Source organism: Thermobia domestica, chromosome 1, assembly GCF_964235325.1.
Source record: "Thermobia domestica chromosome 1, izTheDome1.hap1.1, whole genome shotgun sequence".
In the NCBI taxonomy this organism is placed as follows: domain Eukaryota; kingdom Metazoa; phylum Arthropoda; class Insecta; order Zygentoma; family Lepismatidae; genus Thermobia; species Thermobia domestica.
Window position 1 is genome coordinate 255566827 of NC_137454.1, and position 18161 is coordinate 255584987.

Here is an 18161-nt window from a genome sequence, read left to right on the forward strand (position 1 = left end):
TGTTTTCGGGTGTTTGGTCATCGTTCTTAAACTGGTTAAACCATCGCTGCACTGTCCGCGTCGTCACGACACCCTCAACAAAGGCATGGCATATTTTCTGTCCCGCTACAGCGGCGTTTGACCTCCATTTGAACTGGTTCAGCATACATGCTCTTATGACGCTCTGTGGATGTCCCATGTTCCCTCTGTCTTTACGCAAGTTCACTGTGTATCTGAATTGCCACAACCAGGTAGTATGTTGGATATACCCACACCAACAACTGACGTTCGCCTTATCTCCACTCGCATTCAACTCACGGCGTGAGGTTCTATTGAACACAGACATCCACGAAAAGGGACAGAACTTTCTGGTTATTTTTATAGTTATGCACAAAAGTATAGCGTTTGGTCCCGGGCAGTAGTTCTTGATTAAGCATAATAAAAACTATCTTGAATATAGACCTAATTTATGGATAATAATAATAATAATAATAATAATAATAATAATAATAATAATAATAATAATAATAATAATAATAATAGTAATAATAAATAAGATAAAATAGTGTTTTTAGTTTTCCAGAAGGAAACCAAAATTTTCCTTTCTTTTAGGCCTGAAAAACACTAGCAGCAACACATTTTTTTCTTTGTACATTGTAGCCGCCCCCCCTCAAAAACGACGGGCCCTACCTACACGAACCTGCTGGCTACACCCCTGCTTAAAGTGAATATTTCATTTTATTTCACCAAGCCCAAGGACATCGATACAAGAACAAGATAAAGATTGGATATGCAAGACGAATTGCATAGTAATCTTGCTCTTGGCCTTGTTTTGGTGATCACCAAGTAGCGATGAGCGTATTTTCTAGCTTTCCGTATAGTATGAAATACCATAATCAAAATCACACTTGGTCTTCATTTGTACCGATGAGGTGAGCATTCTTGGCTCTTGTATAGCATGAAAGATCACCAAGACTACGAAATGCAGGACCAAGACTTGACTGCAAGACAAAGAATAAGACGCAGTATTGATGACCAAGACCTAGGGAGCGAATTGTTTGAATTTCATTTGTTGGGCTGAAAGTGATGAAATAAAATTAGTGCTTTATAATTAAATATCAACCTGTATTTTTAAATTCATATTATGTATCTTCTTACGTGCAACTATATATACTGTAAAATACGTTTTAATTACCGAGAAAGAAAAATCAAAGTGGTACGGGTCCCGGAATCATAAGAACCTATTTTGGAATGAAAGTTGAAGGGTTGGAAAAAACCACAGGTGTTCTCCTGTTTCCTCAACCCTTATCATTGTAGTTAAATGATTTCCTTTTGTCTCCGCCAAGAGACTCTTGCTACTGCCTTCCGAGAAGACGCCCTGCCGTCCCAGCAGGTGAGAACACTGACCTTGAAGAAAAATTTCGTCACATAGAACTAAAGAAAAAAAATAAAATAAAAATAAATAAATAAATAAATAAAATAAAAATAAAAATAAATTTCTCCCACGTCGGACATTGGTATCAGTTATAAAAAGAAATAACCAAACCTCAAAAGTGCCAAATATTCATTAAGATGCATATACAAATCCCCGCTTGATATAGCTAGTGGTTAACGTGTAAGACTTCGGTACACGTGGTCCGGGTTCAATTCCCAATGGGAGTGCATTTTGGTGTTCACCCAGTGTTGTGACCATAGTGCTCTCAAATGGATCGGATTGACCCGACCCGACCCGACTCGGATCGGGTCAGCTCGGGTCGGGTTACGGGTCGGGTCGGGTCAGGTCAACTCGGGTCGGGTTGTCGGGTCGGGTCAGCTCGGGTCGGGTTATCGGGTCGGGTCGGGTTATCGGGTCGGGTCAGTCGGGTCAGGTCGGGTCGGGTTGTCGGGTCGGGTCAATCGGGTCAGCTCGGGTCGGGTTGTCGGATCGGGTTATTCGGATCGGGTTATCGGATCGGGTCAATCGGGTCAACTCGGGTCGGGTTATCGGGTCGGGTCACTCGGTTCGGGTTATCGGGTCGGGTTGTCGGGTCGGGTCAATCAGGTCGGATCACGGTTCGGGTCAGTCGGGTCGGGTCAGTCAATTCGGGTCACGGGTCGGGTCGGGTCGGTCTTCAACCCGACCCGACCCGACCCGTTGAGAGCACTACTGCTGAACCTCTGTCCACATTCCTTCTTGTTTATTGTTGTATTATTTTGTTAGAGGCTTTACATCACATAGGTATAAATATCCTAAGTATATCTTCTATTCAGTTTGCTGCTTTTAATGGGAAATGAATGGCAAAGGGAAGTTTAATTGATAGAAAAGCATCTAAGTAATTTATAAAACGTTGAAAAGAAGACATTAAAATGTTTTTAAAAAACACAACTATGAACTACTGTTTTAGGAATCAATATTAAACGGGAAAACAAGTTGTGTTGAAAGTAGGACTCACCTAATGGATTCTAGTCCATTATTTATTTTTCTCGACGCTTCATTTATTATTTACGACAAAATGTCGCTTATGCTTTTCCTTTTTCCAGATTTACTAACGTTGGTAAAGGCACTAGGTCAGTAGAGAGAAAACATATCGTGATCTGTTTTTTTTAATGGTAATCTTGTCCCAACAACAGTAAATTCTCTAAAATCGACTATAAAGTCGATAAAAAAAAGTCACAACATCACATTGGTTTGAGAAATTGCATTTGATGTCTCTTCACAACTTCAATTTATTTTGCTTGATTTTCATTTCTATTTGCAATCATTTGTAGAATAATAAAATAATAGTAATTAAAAGATGAAAGAAAAGAGAATGAGAAATTAATAATATTCAATGGGTAGTCGAAAATAAATTAATAAAATAGGATCGCATTATATATTCACTGACACACTGCTTCTTAGGTTCGAAGACTGGACGAGGCAAAGCCTACTGTCCAGCGCGACATAAACCGCAAAACAAAGAAACTATTACTAATCGAAAAAAATCTGAAAAGGATGTACGCAGGACACTATGTGAAACCACTGACATTAAACATAAACCTCCTAGGATTCGTTAAATATCTATCTTCTATATACAACACTTACGGGTCATTCCATGTCAAATCATCTAATTTTAAAACTGACAGTGCTTCAATGTCTCAGATTCTCTTCAAAAAATTTTCATACATAAATACCAATGAAATTATGCTAATATTAATTTTTTCCGACTTTTTGGATGAGAAATGGGCCGGGGAGAAATTTTTCAAAAATGTAAATTTTGCTTCAATTTCACTATTTGGCACTCAGCATCATGGATCTAAATTACCATAACTTCCTTATTTTTGAAGTTGTTGGGCTCATCCAGATGTAAAATGAAAGCTTAATTTTTGCTCTTTCAGCAGATCTTAAGTAACCTTGCAAAAGGCTACACTGTCAAACATTAATGGGCATATAAACAAATTTTAGGGTTTTTTACAAATAGTGCCATTGCTCAAAAGTTACAACTATGAAACTTTTGAAACTTTTTAAATAGAATCATCTTAGCACATACATGATACGGTTAAAAAATAAAAAGGGTGCTTTTGGTATTTTCGTAATTATTATTTTTTGGTATTTTACATGTAAGGTAATATACAGTTTTAAGTTTTTACAAATTGTGTCATTGCTCGTAAGTTACAACTATAAAAATTTTGAAACTATTTTAATAGAATTATCTTAGCACATAAATGATATAGTTAAAAGTAAAAAGGGTCCTTTTGGTATTTTTGTGTATTTTTTTTTTTATTTTACATGTACGGAAATATATAGTTTTAAGTTTCGTTACAAACTGTGTCATTGCTCATAAGTTACAACTATGACACTTTTGAAGCTTCTTTTTATAGAGTCATTTTATCACATACATGATATCGTTAAAAAATAAAAATTGTGCTTTTGGTATTTTTGCAACTATTATTATTATTATTATTATTATTATTATTATTATTATTATTATTATTATTATTATTATTATTATTATTATTATTATTATTATTAGTGTTTTAAATGTACAGAAATATACAGTTTTACTGTTGTTAGCTAACAGATTATGCCTTTCCTCTGAAGTAGTGATGGCCAATTCCGGAATTTTTACTTTCCGGATTCCGGAAATTTAAATTTAAAAAATTTCGAAATTAGAATAAATTCCGATTTCGGAGGAACGTAGAATTCGGAAAAATTCCAAAAAATGAAATTTCCGATTCCGAAAAATCTTGACCACCCCTACTCTGAAGTGACAACTCTCACACTTTAAAACCTTTTCAAATAATCATTTTAGTAAATATTAGGTATGTTTAAAAACAGAACTGGTGTAATGTGTAGTTTTGGTATTACCATAATGTTATATTTTTGTACTTTAACTATGACTTTCAACTTTTTTCCCAATTCTATCATCGCTTACAACTATCAAACTTTTGTAACTTTTTATAGGATTAGTTTGCATTTACTAGGTATGATTAAACAACAAAAAGAGATACATTTTTGTAATGATCTTGCGGTTTTGTGAATGGAAAATATAGGCCTAGCAATGTAAGGGGTTGAGTGATTATTACAAACCCTATCAACAGAAATAAGAAATAATAGACTAATGTACATAGATGAAAACAATAAACATACATACCAGTACACATAAAATTACATAGATTTACATACAAAATGTTGTGTCCTATATTTCACAGATCATTCTTTTCATTGATGCTATGATGTCCTCTTAATTTTGCTTTCAGTTGCGTAAGTCCGGGTTGATTGGCTTGTAAGAGATAGAACAGGAACTTCCCAGAAGATATTTGCAAAAGGTATCCAACAAAAGTCTTCATTTTCCGGCCATTAGAATATAGAAGGCCCAGAGCAATTCATGAATTGCACTCTGAAGTACAAAAATAATAATTTAAAACATACCAAAAGCACCTTTTTTTTATTTTTTAACCATATCATGTATGTGCTAAGATGATCCTATAAAAAAGGTTTCAAGAATTTCACTGTTGTAATTTACGAGCAATGACACAATTTGTAACAAAACTTAAAACTGTATATTTCCATACATGTAAAATACAATAATAATAATAATAATAATAATAATAATAATAATAATAATAATAATAATAATAATAATAATAATAATAATAATAATAATTACAAAAATACCAAAAGCACCCTTTTTATTTTTTAACCATTTTATGTATGTGCTAAGATGATTCTATTTAAAAAGTTACAAAATTTTCATAGTTGTAACTTACGAGCAATGACACAATTTGTAACAAAACTTAAAACTGTATATGTTCATGCATGTAAAATACCAAAAAATAATAATTACAAAAATACTGAAAACACCCTTTTTATTTTTTAACCATATCATGTACGTGCTAAGATAATTCTATTACAAAGTTTCAAAAGTTTCATAGTCGTAACTTACGAGTAACGACACAATTTGTAACAAAACTTAAAACTGTATATTTCCGTACATAAAACATAATAATTACAAAAATACAAAAAAACACCCTCTCTATTTTTTTAAACATACCATGTACGTGTTAAGGTGAATGTACAAAAAAAATGTTTCAAAAGTTTTATAGTTGTAACTTTTGAGCAATGGCACAATTTGTAAAAAGCCCTAAAATTTGTTTATATGCTCATTGATGTTTGACTGTAGCGTTTTTCAAGGTTACTTAAGATCTACTGAAAGAGCGAAAATTAAGCTTTCATTTGACACCTGGATGAGCCCAATAAATTCAAAAATAAGGAAGTTATGGTAATGATGATGATGAGTGCCATGATGATGAGTGTCAAAAAGTGAAATTGAAGCACAATTCACATTTTTCAAAAATTTCTCTCCGGTCCATTTCTCATCCAAAAAGTCGGAAAAAATTAATTTAGCATAATTTCATTGCTATTTTTGTAAACTGATATATCCAAGCACTTTCCGCACAAAGACTGTTGATGAATGATGCAATGTTCAATTAATGGTTTTCAACCACCATCATTTTCCCTGGCCTTTGATACGAGTACAACGACACCTTCATTGTTTCTAGACACACTTTTGCCATCATCAGTATTGATACACTGCTTTTCCAATGAGGATTGTTTCTTTGAAAAGCATTTTCAACTCCTTTAAAAATATCTTTTCCAGTGGTCGTGCCGTGAATGCTATAAATGTCAAAAAGCCTAACATATACTTCATAACTTGTCTCTATCCCTCTCTATTGCGTCGAGCGATCGAGCAGTAAGAGAGATCGCGGATCCTGGTAATCTTTGAGGCTTTCCTCAACTCTCATTGTTAGAAGTTATGGCAGTTTTTGTTTTAAATAAAAAGTTACTATCTTCGTAGAAATAGATAAATAAAAAAAATATTAAATTGAATGCGAATACAAAGCCACTCTCGTTTTCGTTGTATACGAACACTGAACACCACTAATAGTATAAGCAATAATTTTCACGAACTATTAGAGAATCTTGACCAGATGCAATCGTTAATGTCCACAGAATATGGAATTGAGACTTCAGTTCGTAAACTGAAGTGAGTCGAACAGTTTGAATTTTGAGCCCAATGTGTTTGTGAAGAGCGAAAACTAAGTTCTGCGGTAAGGCAATCTCAATGTTGGCAATAGTAGTTAAGTTACATACAAATAAAAGCACTCACACACGCGTGACCTGTTCTCATAATTGTTGCTTCGTCGATTGACGCTATCAGAGCGTCCCTGAAGTTTTAAACTACCCTTAGAATTGGGCGTTGGCTAATTTGCATATTAGCCTCTTTCTTATTGAATTTAAGAGGAGTGTTATGCGCTACATTCCGAGTTTTTAGTTTTGCGCACAGAGTTCCTATACTTTTAAGAGAGGAAATTTGGTTATACATATTTCCATAAATGGTTATACACAAAAATACATAATATTTGGTTTGGGAGGAAGCAGCTGTTCTCTTCTCCTACTTTTGTTACTATCTTTTTCACTCGTGATTATACACAAATGCTAACTAATACTCTTTTACATGCTTCACACTCTATAAGGTTAAAACTAAGAAAAAAATTAAGGATAGTCATTCGTTACCTCCCAGCTGCTTCTACCATTATGAATTTCGAAAGTCCCATTTACAAGTCCTTCCTTGTAGGAAAGGTTTCTACTTAATGTATTTTTTAGACCTATTTTCTGCAATATCATCTACTCTTCGAGCCACAGCGTTTTCTGATAAACTTACGGTTTTTAAACAAATTAGCTTTTCTGAACGCATTTCTTCTGCTGCTACAATCATGCAATTCTCGGTTAATTCGCAGTCAATAAATGATTTCACATTTGCCATTCAAATTTTGCTATTGAATGAGCCACGCGCAAACTAGTATGAATTGCTGTTTCTCGTTCAGAAATTACTTTCTTAAATAACAATTGCTGAGATTTCAACTCACTTTTCAAAGACTCGTATTTTTCTAACCGTAGACTTCCTGTATGTAAACTTGGAGTGATTCTGAGAATGTTTAGTCTTATAATGAGACTTTATATTGTATTCTTTGAGGACTGACATTGTTTCATTGCAAATTACACACATTGCCGTATTCTTATTACTTGACTCAATCACGAAATATTAACATAGCAATTATTCTTTAAATGTTCTGCACTCATTATCTTTTCTGGATTTCTTTTTCGTATTTATACAAATCCACACAAAAGACACGTAACTTCAAATCAAAATAATGCTAATTAATACCATTTTAAACTGTGGTTCTGAATGAATAGAATGTACTGGTTTTATCTATTCATAATTAAACGCAGTGTATTTTCACTAAGAAACTCGCTTTTCAGATCCCACTTGTCACTAGGATTACAAATTTGAAACTGTTCAACACTCGATTGTCTGTCGTACTTACACCATGTGTCCTTGGTGCATAGAATATATTCTAAAACACTCGGAAGTACTCGAATCTTCCAGACAAGCGATCACTCAGCAGAACCTTTTCAGAACATGTTCTTTAGTCCTGCTACTCGCTACAACATAACACCATATACTTCGATCAACTAAGCATAATTTGCGTTTAGGATAATTCCGCCACTCCTCACAGGATGCTGGCGCTACAGTATTTTGGTATTATGAGCTACCTAGATCTTGACCCTTGGGACTTAGTGGAGAAGTCAATGTGGCCGTTAGGCTAAAAGTTTGGAGTCCCTTGTGCTAATCTATAAATTTACATGTCAGCAGCTCATTGATTTCTAATGTTATTAAGAGTTAGAAGTAGATAGTACGGTAGAACCTTTTGTCTAATGGTTCTTGCTAGTTGATTTTCATTAGCAAGTAACCAAAGGCTAGCACTCAGAGGATTACATACTCTAGTGGGAACGGAACTGCTTGTTGAGAGAGAAAAATATCATTGCATCTAAGGGCATGTGCATTTCAATTCGTCTAATTAAAAAAAATCATTTTCTGAGACACTTGTTTTAATGACAGGGTTGAGAGAAAAAGAAGAAAGTGAAAGAACTTTTGCTCTTTTTAATCACATACCGGTAATTATTTTGTATAATCAATTTGCCTTTTTGGTTGTTAAGTCAAAGTCTGCATTCAATTTCCCACCCACATCTACCCACACACTTTTCTTCACATTCTATGTGAACGTTGATTTCCAACGCCAACACAATGTCCCATGGATTCTCATCCACGCGCTATACCTTAATTATTTATTGAAGTCATTTTTTTGATAATTAAACACGATCGCTAACTCTAGATATGTTCAAGTATTCAAGTTACATAAATAGTCCTTATCTACAACGCAAGATGTCTCTAGTAGTTCAGTTTTTTAGACTATTTGATAAACAAGTGATGTTTGATTTTCGAAGATTTGGTTTCGGCAGTTAGTGTCTAAACTGCATATAATAAAGTATGTTGCTAAAGTAAAGAGTGAAAGTGCATGATTCTTTATATGTTTCATAATATTTCCCATTAAGCATAAAATCACCGGATGGGTTCTCATAAAACGTTAATTTATTCCAGCTAAAGAAAACATAGGGGAGGAATGAACACTTTTAGTAAGCATCCTTCGTAGTAAGTCCAATCGGATTGAACACATCTTGCGGAGATATTATCTTTCTCATACCGCCATAGAAGGAAAGATGGGAGTAAAACCAGGAATAAGAAGGAGAAGAAGACAACTAATCGATGATTTGAAGAATATAAGAAAATATTGGGAATTAAAAGAGGAAGCTGAAGAGAAACGTAGAAGAAAGGGTTCCAGGCCCAAACCTCAAGGAAAACATCCCTCATTCGTTCCAGGACCTGCCAAAAGACAGAAGTAGATACGCTGAATTTTGGATTGGCTTTTCGAAGAACTTCTACAATGGCAGCACTTCTCCTCGTCAGTAAGTTATCCTTTCCATGTCCTTTTGACTTGTTATGATGACTATTGCTATCTTAGATTGTTGGTTAAATTTTCCATAGACAAACATACTTAATTTGATACACCACTATCACAATCGATTTGTCAGATTAGTTAGGTTTCTTTTGATATCATTAAATTGTCACGGCTCCCATCATAATGTTGTGTTTATTGTTTATATGTGTGAATGGATTTCTATATAAGCTAATGGCACTGATCTTAATGACAGAAATAAATATTCCCTTATTTTGTGCCTTGCGATAGCTGGAAGCAGAATCCGTTAACTGTGTTGTTGTTTTAATGTCAAGCAATAAATTTGTTAGCTAACAATCCAATAACTCTTTCATTACATATCAACATGCATATATATTCGCAATAGTAATATTTAATATAGGCCCTATATATTCATTGATAGTCACATTCTTTAACATTCAAATTATATCAAAGAGAATTTCCACTTTTATTTATAAGAGAAGTTTCATCCTTTTTTTAAAAGAGACGAAACAGTGTAGTCTGAACGAGTATAAAAATGAAAAGATCGGTTGCAAGAGCAAAAGAGTCTTAATAAATATGTTATTACACGATTTTGAAATATGTTTAAAATCATGTTTAAAAACTGTTCAAAGTGTTGAATCATGTTTTTCTTTTTTTTTTTTTTACCGCATGTGTTGTAAAACATGTTTAAAACATTTTGAACATCTTTTAATTTTCTTTACACATGTTTTGTACTTTTTCAAAAAAAAATATATATTTTCCAACTCTGGTGTATATCAGTTCAATTGTATTCCTTTTGTTGCTATATGAATTTTTATTCAAGTTAGACGACCGATTCGTCTTATTTTCTTTATTAGTTTCTTTAGTGTGTGTTCTTCCCAGGCTGTTTGTCTTCTCTCTGCTTTTCTTCAACCTATTTCTTTGCATTTGTGAGTTCTTTTGCAATTTATCGTCCTTTCTCAATATCAACTACATATACTCCCACCGAGAATCAAACCGCTTTACCGGACCAAAGATGATAACGCAAACCATAAGACACAATATTTAGCCATAAAACATGTCGTTGTAGTGAACGTAAATGTATATTTCGTGCTTTCCTTTTGTCCAGTAACGGAGACAGGCCACTACTCTATGTCATCATCATCATAGGTATTCTGCCTTTATTGGCAGGTCACTTGCCGCAGCTGAGAAGCTTCCATGCTCCACGGTCCTCCGTTAACCTTTTCTTCTTCGCGTATGATCTTTCTGTTTTAATATCCTCCATTAATTGTAGTCTCCTTCGTCTCCTCCCTCTCTTTCCCGCCACCATACCCTCGAGGACGTCCCTCATGATACAATCTCTTCTTAGGCAATGTCCCAACCAGTTTCTCTTCCTCTTCCTAATAATATTTAAAAGTGTTCTTTTCTCACCCACCATTTCTAACACTCTCTCATTCGTTATCCGCTCGACCCAACTAATTCTTTCCATTCTTCTCCACACCCACATTTCGAAGGATTCCAGTCGATTTTCGTCACCTTTACGTAATGTCCACGTTTCCGCCCCATACAGTACAACACTCCACACGAAGCATTTTATGAGTCTTTTTCTCAACTCTTTGTTCAAGGTCCTACAAAACAGACTTTTCTTTCTTTTAAAGGCTTCTTTCGCCATTTCTATCCTTGCTTTTATTTCACGTTCGCATTTCCTGTCATTACTAAGAATACTACCCAGGTATCGAAAACTATTCACTTGTTCTATTTTCTCCCCTCCTACTTTTATATTTGACACAGACCCCTTCGTTCCAATCACCGTGGCTTTTGTCTTTCTAACATTTATTTTCATCCCATATTCTTCAAAGTCCTTTCTCATTTTTTCTAACATTTTATTGAGAATCCCCACCCATCATCACCAAGATTCTGCTATCCAGTTCGGCTCCAATTCAAAAAAGAAACCGAGAACCTGGCACGAGAAGAGGTGCAGCGCGTACAAGAACAAATATCAGCCTTAACACCAAGTAAGGTGTTCGTTGAAGATATGGCGTTTCAAGTCCAACACAGCCTCCATTTGACAACGGTAGACGGCGAAGTCTGCAACGCTATCATGCATACAAAGTCTGCACAAACGTGTTATGTATGCGGCACAAAACCTAAAGATATGAACAGTTACAAGAAGGCCTCCATCAGCAAACCGGAAATCAGACAGCACGTTTTAAAAAAGAATTAACATGGGAAATAGGTGCGGTACCAAACCATAATTTATAAAGACAATTCCCACAGAAAAGACAGACTATTTTGTTATATAGATCATATAAAAAGTGGCAACGATAGTTTGTGATCTTTCAAGACATAATAAGGTATTACATATATGATTTCATTTGTTGTTTTCTCTTCCGATTTTTCTGTAATATATATACCCACATTAAACACATATACATATTTTGAAATTTGTGACTGCCATATTGTATTCGCCATTTTGAATTTTACCCTTTTGGTATCAAATTCGTAGATTCTGCATCAAGCGCCATATCGTCTGCAAATCTTATGCATCTAATCACTCTACCTCCTACCGAAATGCCATCATCATCATGTAGGCTCTTTTTCACTATCTCTTCTAGATAGACATTAAATAGTGTTGGCGAGGAGCAGCATCCTTGTCGAACTCCTCTAGATATTAACCCCCAAATATCTTTCCCCGTAAGCGCCGGAAACCAAATTCTAAGGGGAAGGTGCGGAAAAGAGAACGATGTCTGACTCGGCCATTCTATTGTGTGTTTGTTTCTTCTCCTCGCAATTATTTGTAAATATATCTTCCAAGAGACAGTGTTTCTAATGTAGAAAGGAGTGATAAATTAAATTTAAACTATGCTTTTTGGACATAGAAAATTAGAAAATTCCATTATTTAGATCCAGAAAGTTTTTACGCTTCTGCGCTAGATAAGCTTCATTTAATATACATAGGTTAATTGTTTGGAATTCCACACGTACGTGCACAGTACCATATACTGTATATGCATATTACCGTGTGCGTGGGTTTTCTCGGGGTTCTCCCGTTTCCTCCCACTTTCTTCATTCCACCATTTCATTCATCACTCATCATCACCGTCTCCTTTAGCCTAACCGGCATAACCGTGGAACGTAAAACTCAAAGATTTCATTTCATTTTTGTATATGCATATTAGTATTTATACATATGTAAGCACAATTGTCCACTGAAGACAGTTTTCGTAACAAACGGGTTTCACTGTATTACTGTATTAGGCACAATGCATTATTGCAATTTCAGTCACATGAGATACGTTTAATTGTTTTATTACAATTTTGTTTAATTTTTTTAACTGGTTAATAAAATTAGTTACATTTTTAGAAAACGAGCCTTGCTTTAGTTTTATCTTTCTTTTAGTTGAAAAACCACTGTCAATATTATTATTCGCTTTGGGTTTCTTCTCAAATTAACTCTCACCTTCTACAAGCTTTTCCCTTCTTAGACATTCAGATCACCACCAGAAATTGCTGAATATTCCTTTGTATGGCTTCGGTGATCACGCAACAGCATTAGAAAACAAATAATAACTAACGTCAGAGATATTTTGCTATGGATAGGATTAAAACCAAAAGCAATTCTATTAGTTTGTAGTGCGCTCCTGGTTTTCCAAATTTGTTACTATGATAGATTTTTTTAAAATGTAAAGTGTTGAAAATCAAATCGAAATAAATTTCATTCTTCTATTTTCGATAGCACCAATCTATCTACTTGGCGTAACAGCTTTTTGTGAGCCTAAGCCGCTCCACTACTATTTGCTAGCGACCGACAAAACTATATACAGCGTATTTACCTTACTTATATTTTATCATTCATACATATTAATAAAACAAGTGAATCTAGTTTTACTATTCTAGAACTACGGTAGACTTCCAAACTATGCAAATTTAGTACTGAAATAGATTTCGAACTTCCAGCTGCAACAGAGGGATAGTGTAAGAATGGGACATGCTTACCTGACGGTGAATCCACATCAAAAGCAGTTTCTTATGTCTTACAATAATTACTATATAGGAGTCAATATTGAAACTGATAAGTTCTATTATTAGGGGGACGGTGGTTCAGTGATAGAGTGCTTACTTCTGGTGCGTCGGGTCCTTGGTTCGATCCCCAGTCAAGTAATTTTGTGGTGAACAACATCGTGTTCATAGATTTCTCGCGATCCTCCCTTTCCTCTTACATTTTCATTCCACCAATTCTTCTATTGTCATTCACTTGTCTTAATCATCCGTTTCCCTTAGCCTAAAGAGCATAATCGTGGGACGTTAAACTGAAAAAATTATTCAACTGCCGGTTTCAGTAGAAAAATACAGCTGAGATGAAATCCATTCTTACTGGATTCATGCTGGATTCTATGTGTCATGCCCCACCTCCGGTTAACTTGGTATAAGTCAATTTTAAACGAGTGTTCAATAATCCCGCCTTGGTACTGTTAGTATAAGTGATTCGCTCTTATGCTTGTTAAAATAAAAAGTCGCCTCCTGAAAACCTGTGTTTCTTGACTTATACTGTTTATCCCGCGTAGTCTAGATACATAAAAAAGAAAACATTTTCCGTCTTTTATTGTCGTTTCCCCTTGATGGGAAACGTCCTTTAAAATCGGAAGTAATGGTAGATTTCTGTCATTTCCGGTTGCAATAAAGAAGTAAAGTCGGAGATGGAAACTATTCTTAGAGTATTCCATTTATATCGAAAACCTATTCGATGGTCAGCTTTGAAATCGGAAATCATAGATTCCCATGACTTTAGGTTTCAATGGAAGGATAAAGCTGGAGATTAATTTTATTTTTGGGACGCTGAATCCACGTCATAAAGCCATTATTTATTGTATTTTGCAGTTTTTCCCCTATTATGATCAATTTTGAAATCAGAAGTACTAGTCAATTTCTATCACCTCTGCTTTTATTATAGTGTTACGGGTAAAACTGTACTTACTCAGTTATAGTGTACGGGTACGACGTCTATTACCAATTCCAAAATGCCGATTGTCGATATTTTATACCAATTTCGATCTATGAAGAACAACATTAAATTTCTACTATTTCTGGTTTTAATAGAATGTTATATTTTAAGATGGTATGTTTCCTTGAAACACAGAATCAATTCTAAAAATCTGCTTCTCTAACTATTACCGGTTTCGTTCTGTGGCTATCGACATCCAAAACGGGAAGAACCAGTACATTTTTTGGATATCCGGTTTTAGTAGAGTAATTCAGGCCGATATCTTTGGTTCAGACGCTTAATCAATTCCAAAATGTCGCTTGTAGCTATCTATTACCATTTTTGTTCTGTAGCGATCAATGTTGAAACCAGAAGCACTCACAAGAAGACTTGCGAAAGTGTAACTCACCGAGTTGAATGAAACTTTATATACTTGTAGAACATTGAAAAATAATCGACATGCATTTCTTTCTATTTCGACAATGGTGCGAATTTAAGGGTAGAAATCACTGTTTGAACGTTAGGGGTGATCTCCTAGCATAGACAGAATCCAGGTATTTAATGTAGAAGAAAACATACTGGCAGGAGGGTTTTAGAACATCTAAATCAGAATCTGGCGTCAAAATTAAAAAATTCCAACTGGCGAATTAAGGGAATGGAACCTATTTTTAGGACACTGAATCCATTCAAGAAAAAAACTTCTTGATACCTTTTACTGTTTTTTGCTCAACGGAGATCAATATTGAAAACTTTAGTACTAGTAAATTTCTACCATTTCCGGTTTTCGTAGTGTGTTGGAGGTGAAAATGGTATATCCTTGCGACACTGATTAGATTCTAAAAATCTGCTTATAGCTATCTATTACCGTTTTTGTTCTGTACTGATCAACATCGTATTTGGAAATGGATGGTTTTTACTATTTTTGGTTTGATTGTCTATTAACAGAGAAGATGGAACCTATTCTCTGGACGCTGAACCTATTCTGGAAACTCGCTTCTCGTTATCTCTGACAATTTTTGCTTTGACACCAATCGACAGATGGACTGACGGACAAAGCCGTTCTAATGATAGTTGACTTCTGATAGTTGAGAATAACATAGGTTTGAAGGTTTAAAAAGATTTTGGGGTGATTGTTCACCAGTTCAAGATCCCTCACCCCTCGATTGATTGCAGAATAAAATTTTACATTCATACTCGGTTTAACATTTAGCGAATCGTTAAGAATAGTCGTCGAATCTTGATGAAACTGGCGTTTACAGTTTTAGGAAATTCATCAAGAGAACGCTTTAATGCATTATTTCAGTCCCACATATTTCTTGTTATTCCGGAGTTACGTCTGCTTTCAGTATCCATGCGAGATTTCATCTACAAATTTACGTAGAAACGGAATCGCAGAGCTACCAACTAGGAACCGAACGCAAGTCTGCAATACATAAGACAAGATAATTGATTTTCCATTTTGAATTGAGTTTGCTTTTGAGTTTAACATCCCTTTCAGCAGCTAGGCTATATGAGACGGGACCTAATGCTTACCGTGGAATCCGAACCACATGAGCTCCCACCAGGAATCGAACCCGGGTTAAGATGTAGGTTATTTCTCATATAGCCTTGTGACTGAAAGAGACACTAAACTGAAAATCATAATCAAATCAAAACCAAATATTCTAAATTGCTATAAGATCTTCCTTTCCATGCATGTTTGTATAAATACATATATATTACATATATGAATATGCCAATTTTGCCATATCTAAGTACAACCCATATTCAAAACATTATGCGTTCCTTTTATCAAAATAATGTAGCAGGCTATCATCTACAAAGTAGACGATCAAAAACCAACGAACAAACACTACACATGCAATAATGGCACACGTTCAAAACCAAGCCTGCACGAAAACTATACGTGAACAGAAACAACACAGAATATGTATCACGAAAAGATTTCAATAATGAAAATGTGTGGTTTCTCGAGGTCAAGGACATGATAAGAAATATAATAAAATGTAAAGAGAAAAGGTATAATTAAGGAAAGTGCACAAGAAGTCAAATAAGAGCCGCCAGAACTCCCACACAAAACATTCAATACAAGCAAATTATTTATTATTCTATATTGAGTGAGAAGATATTAAATAATGACAAAATTCTAATTGTTTATGTTAACTGACTAAGTTTATGACATAAGAAACTTATCACCCTGAACAAGAAAGCTAGTCATTTAAGTTAAAATTGTTAATGTTTACTCCCCAATAATCCTATTTTACATTTTAAACTTCTTTTCGACTTATCCAAACTTTTTTTTTTTTGGCCCGAAGAACTTCGAACTAAGCTTTCTGCACCCTACAATTGTTTCCTACAAAGCCGTACGTCCTACCAACTTAGACGCCTTTATTTAATTACCTTAGACGAAGTACACTGGAAAGTATCTTTGGAGTAGGAGAGACCGAGGACAATTGTAACATTGGCCATTACTTGTAGAAATGAGTTTCGAAATATCGTCTGTATATGTCATTGGAGTCACTCATGTAATATAAGGTACATGTGGGAAGAAAAACAGAGCGTCGTTAGTAAAGTGTGGAAGACTGGACAAGGAGAAACGTGATCCTTGTAAGTAAATTTTTAACTGACTTGATATTTTTTCTCTTAATACATATGCGTTTACTATAAACAAATACTATTAAATATGCTTTTACGGGGCCACAAATACATAGGGGACCCAACCCCCAAAAATTCTTGGCGGTCTTAGTGTATAATACGTATATCATTATGGTTCCTATATAGGGAAAGAAACGACTTTCACAGTATATTTCATTATGGGGCCTCCCCTAACTTCTTTATACACTCTCACAAATGTTTGTGGCTGGTTGCGTATCACTGCTTTTCGATAGTGTATCAGAATAGGCTAATGTTTCAATATGTTCCTTCTTGTGATGTCTTTAAATAGCCTATAAGTTTCAAAAGACTCATTTGTCAAGTAGGCTCCCTTTCTGATTCATCAGAAATAATCAACAATGTAACTTTTCACTTGTTTTACTTAATCTATCTCGCACAGTAGCGCATTCTCCGTTCGCGTCGTTGTGTGAGGGATGTGTATAGTGGTTACAAATGCAGTGTGGGTATCTGTTAGCACAATATCATTAGGACTTGAAACAGTGGCGTAACAATAGGGTAGGCAGGGTATGCATTGCCTAGGGGCGCAGTGCGCTTGGGCATATTAGGGGGTATGGGGGCGCCACTATGGATTTTGACTAGGGACTTCAAACGCCATTGTTATGTCACTGACTTGAATTGTTATGTTACGTCATATTTTAATCTTGGCTTGCTTGTCCATGTTTAAGTTAGGCAGAAGAAAGTTATTTCGAACTAATGTGGCACAGTACCGGTAACAAGTAACTCATCAGTCATGCATTTTATTGACGAGTGGCAATTGTGTATTTTCAAATAGGTCTACTTTTAAATTTGAGGATGTAGTATGTACTCTTAGTTTGTCAACACCGTGTGCGTGGGTTTTCTCGGGGTTCTCCCGTTTCCTCCCACGTTCTTCATTCCACCATTTCATTCATTTCTCATAATCACCGTCTCCTTTAGCCTAACCGGCATAACCGTGGGACGTAAAACTCAAAGATTTCATTTTTTTTCTTAGTTTGTCGTCTCCATTTGTTGTTTAACCTATCAGTATTATTATTATTACTATCAGTAGGCCTATTATTTAATCATATGTATGGTCTTGCCATGTCATATATATATATTGTACTTGTCATTAAAAGCATCATGTTACAATTGTCCCTAAGCTCTGTTACAATTGACTAGGGATGCATTCGAGTCGAGTCGAGTCGAGATTTAAGCCTGTCTCGACTCGTCTCGAGAAAATGTTGTCTCGACTCGT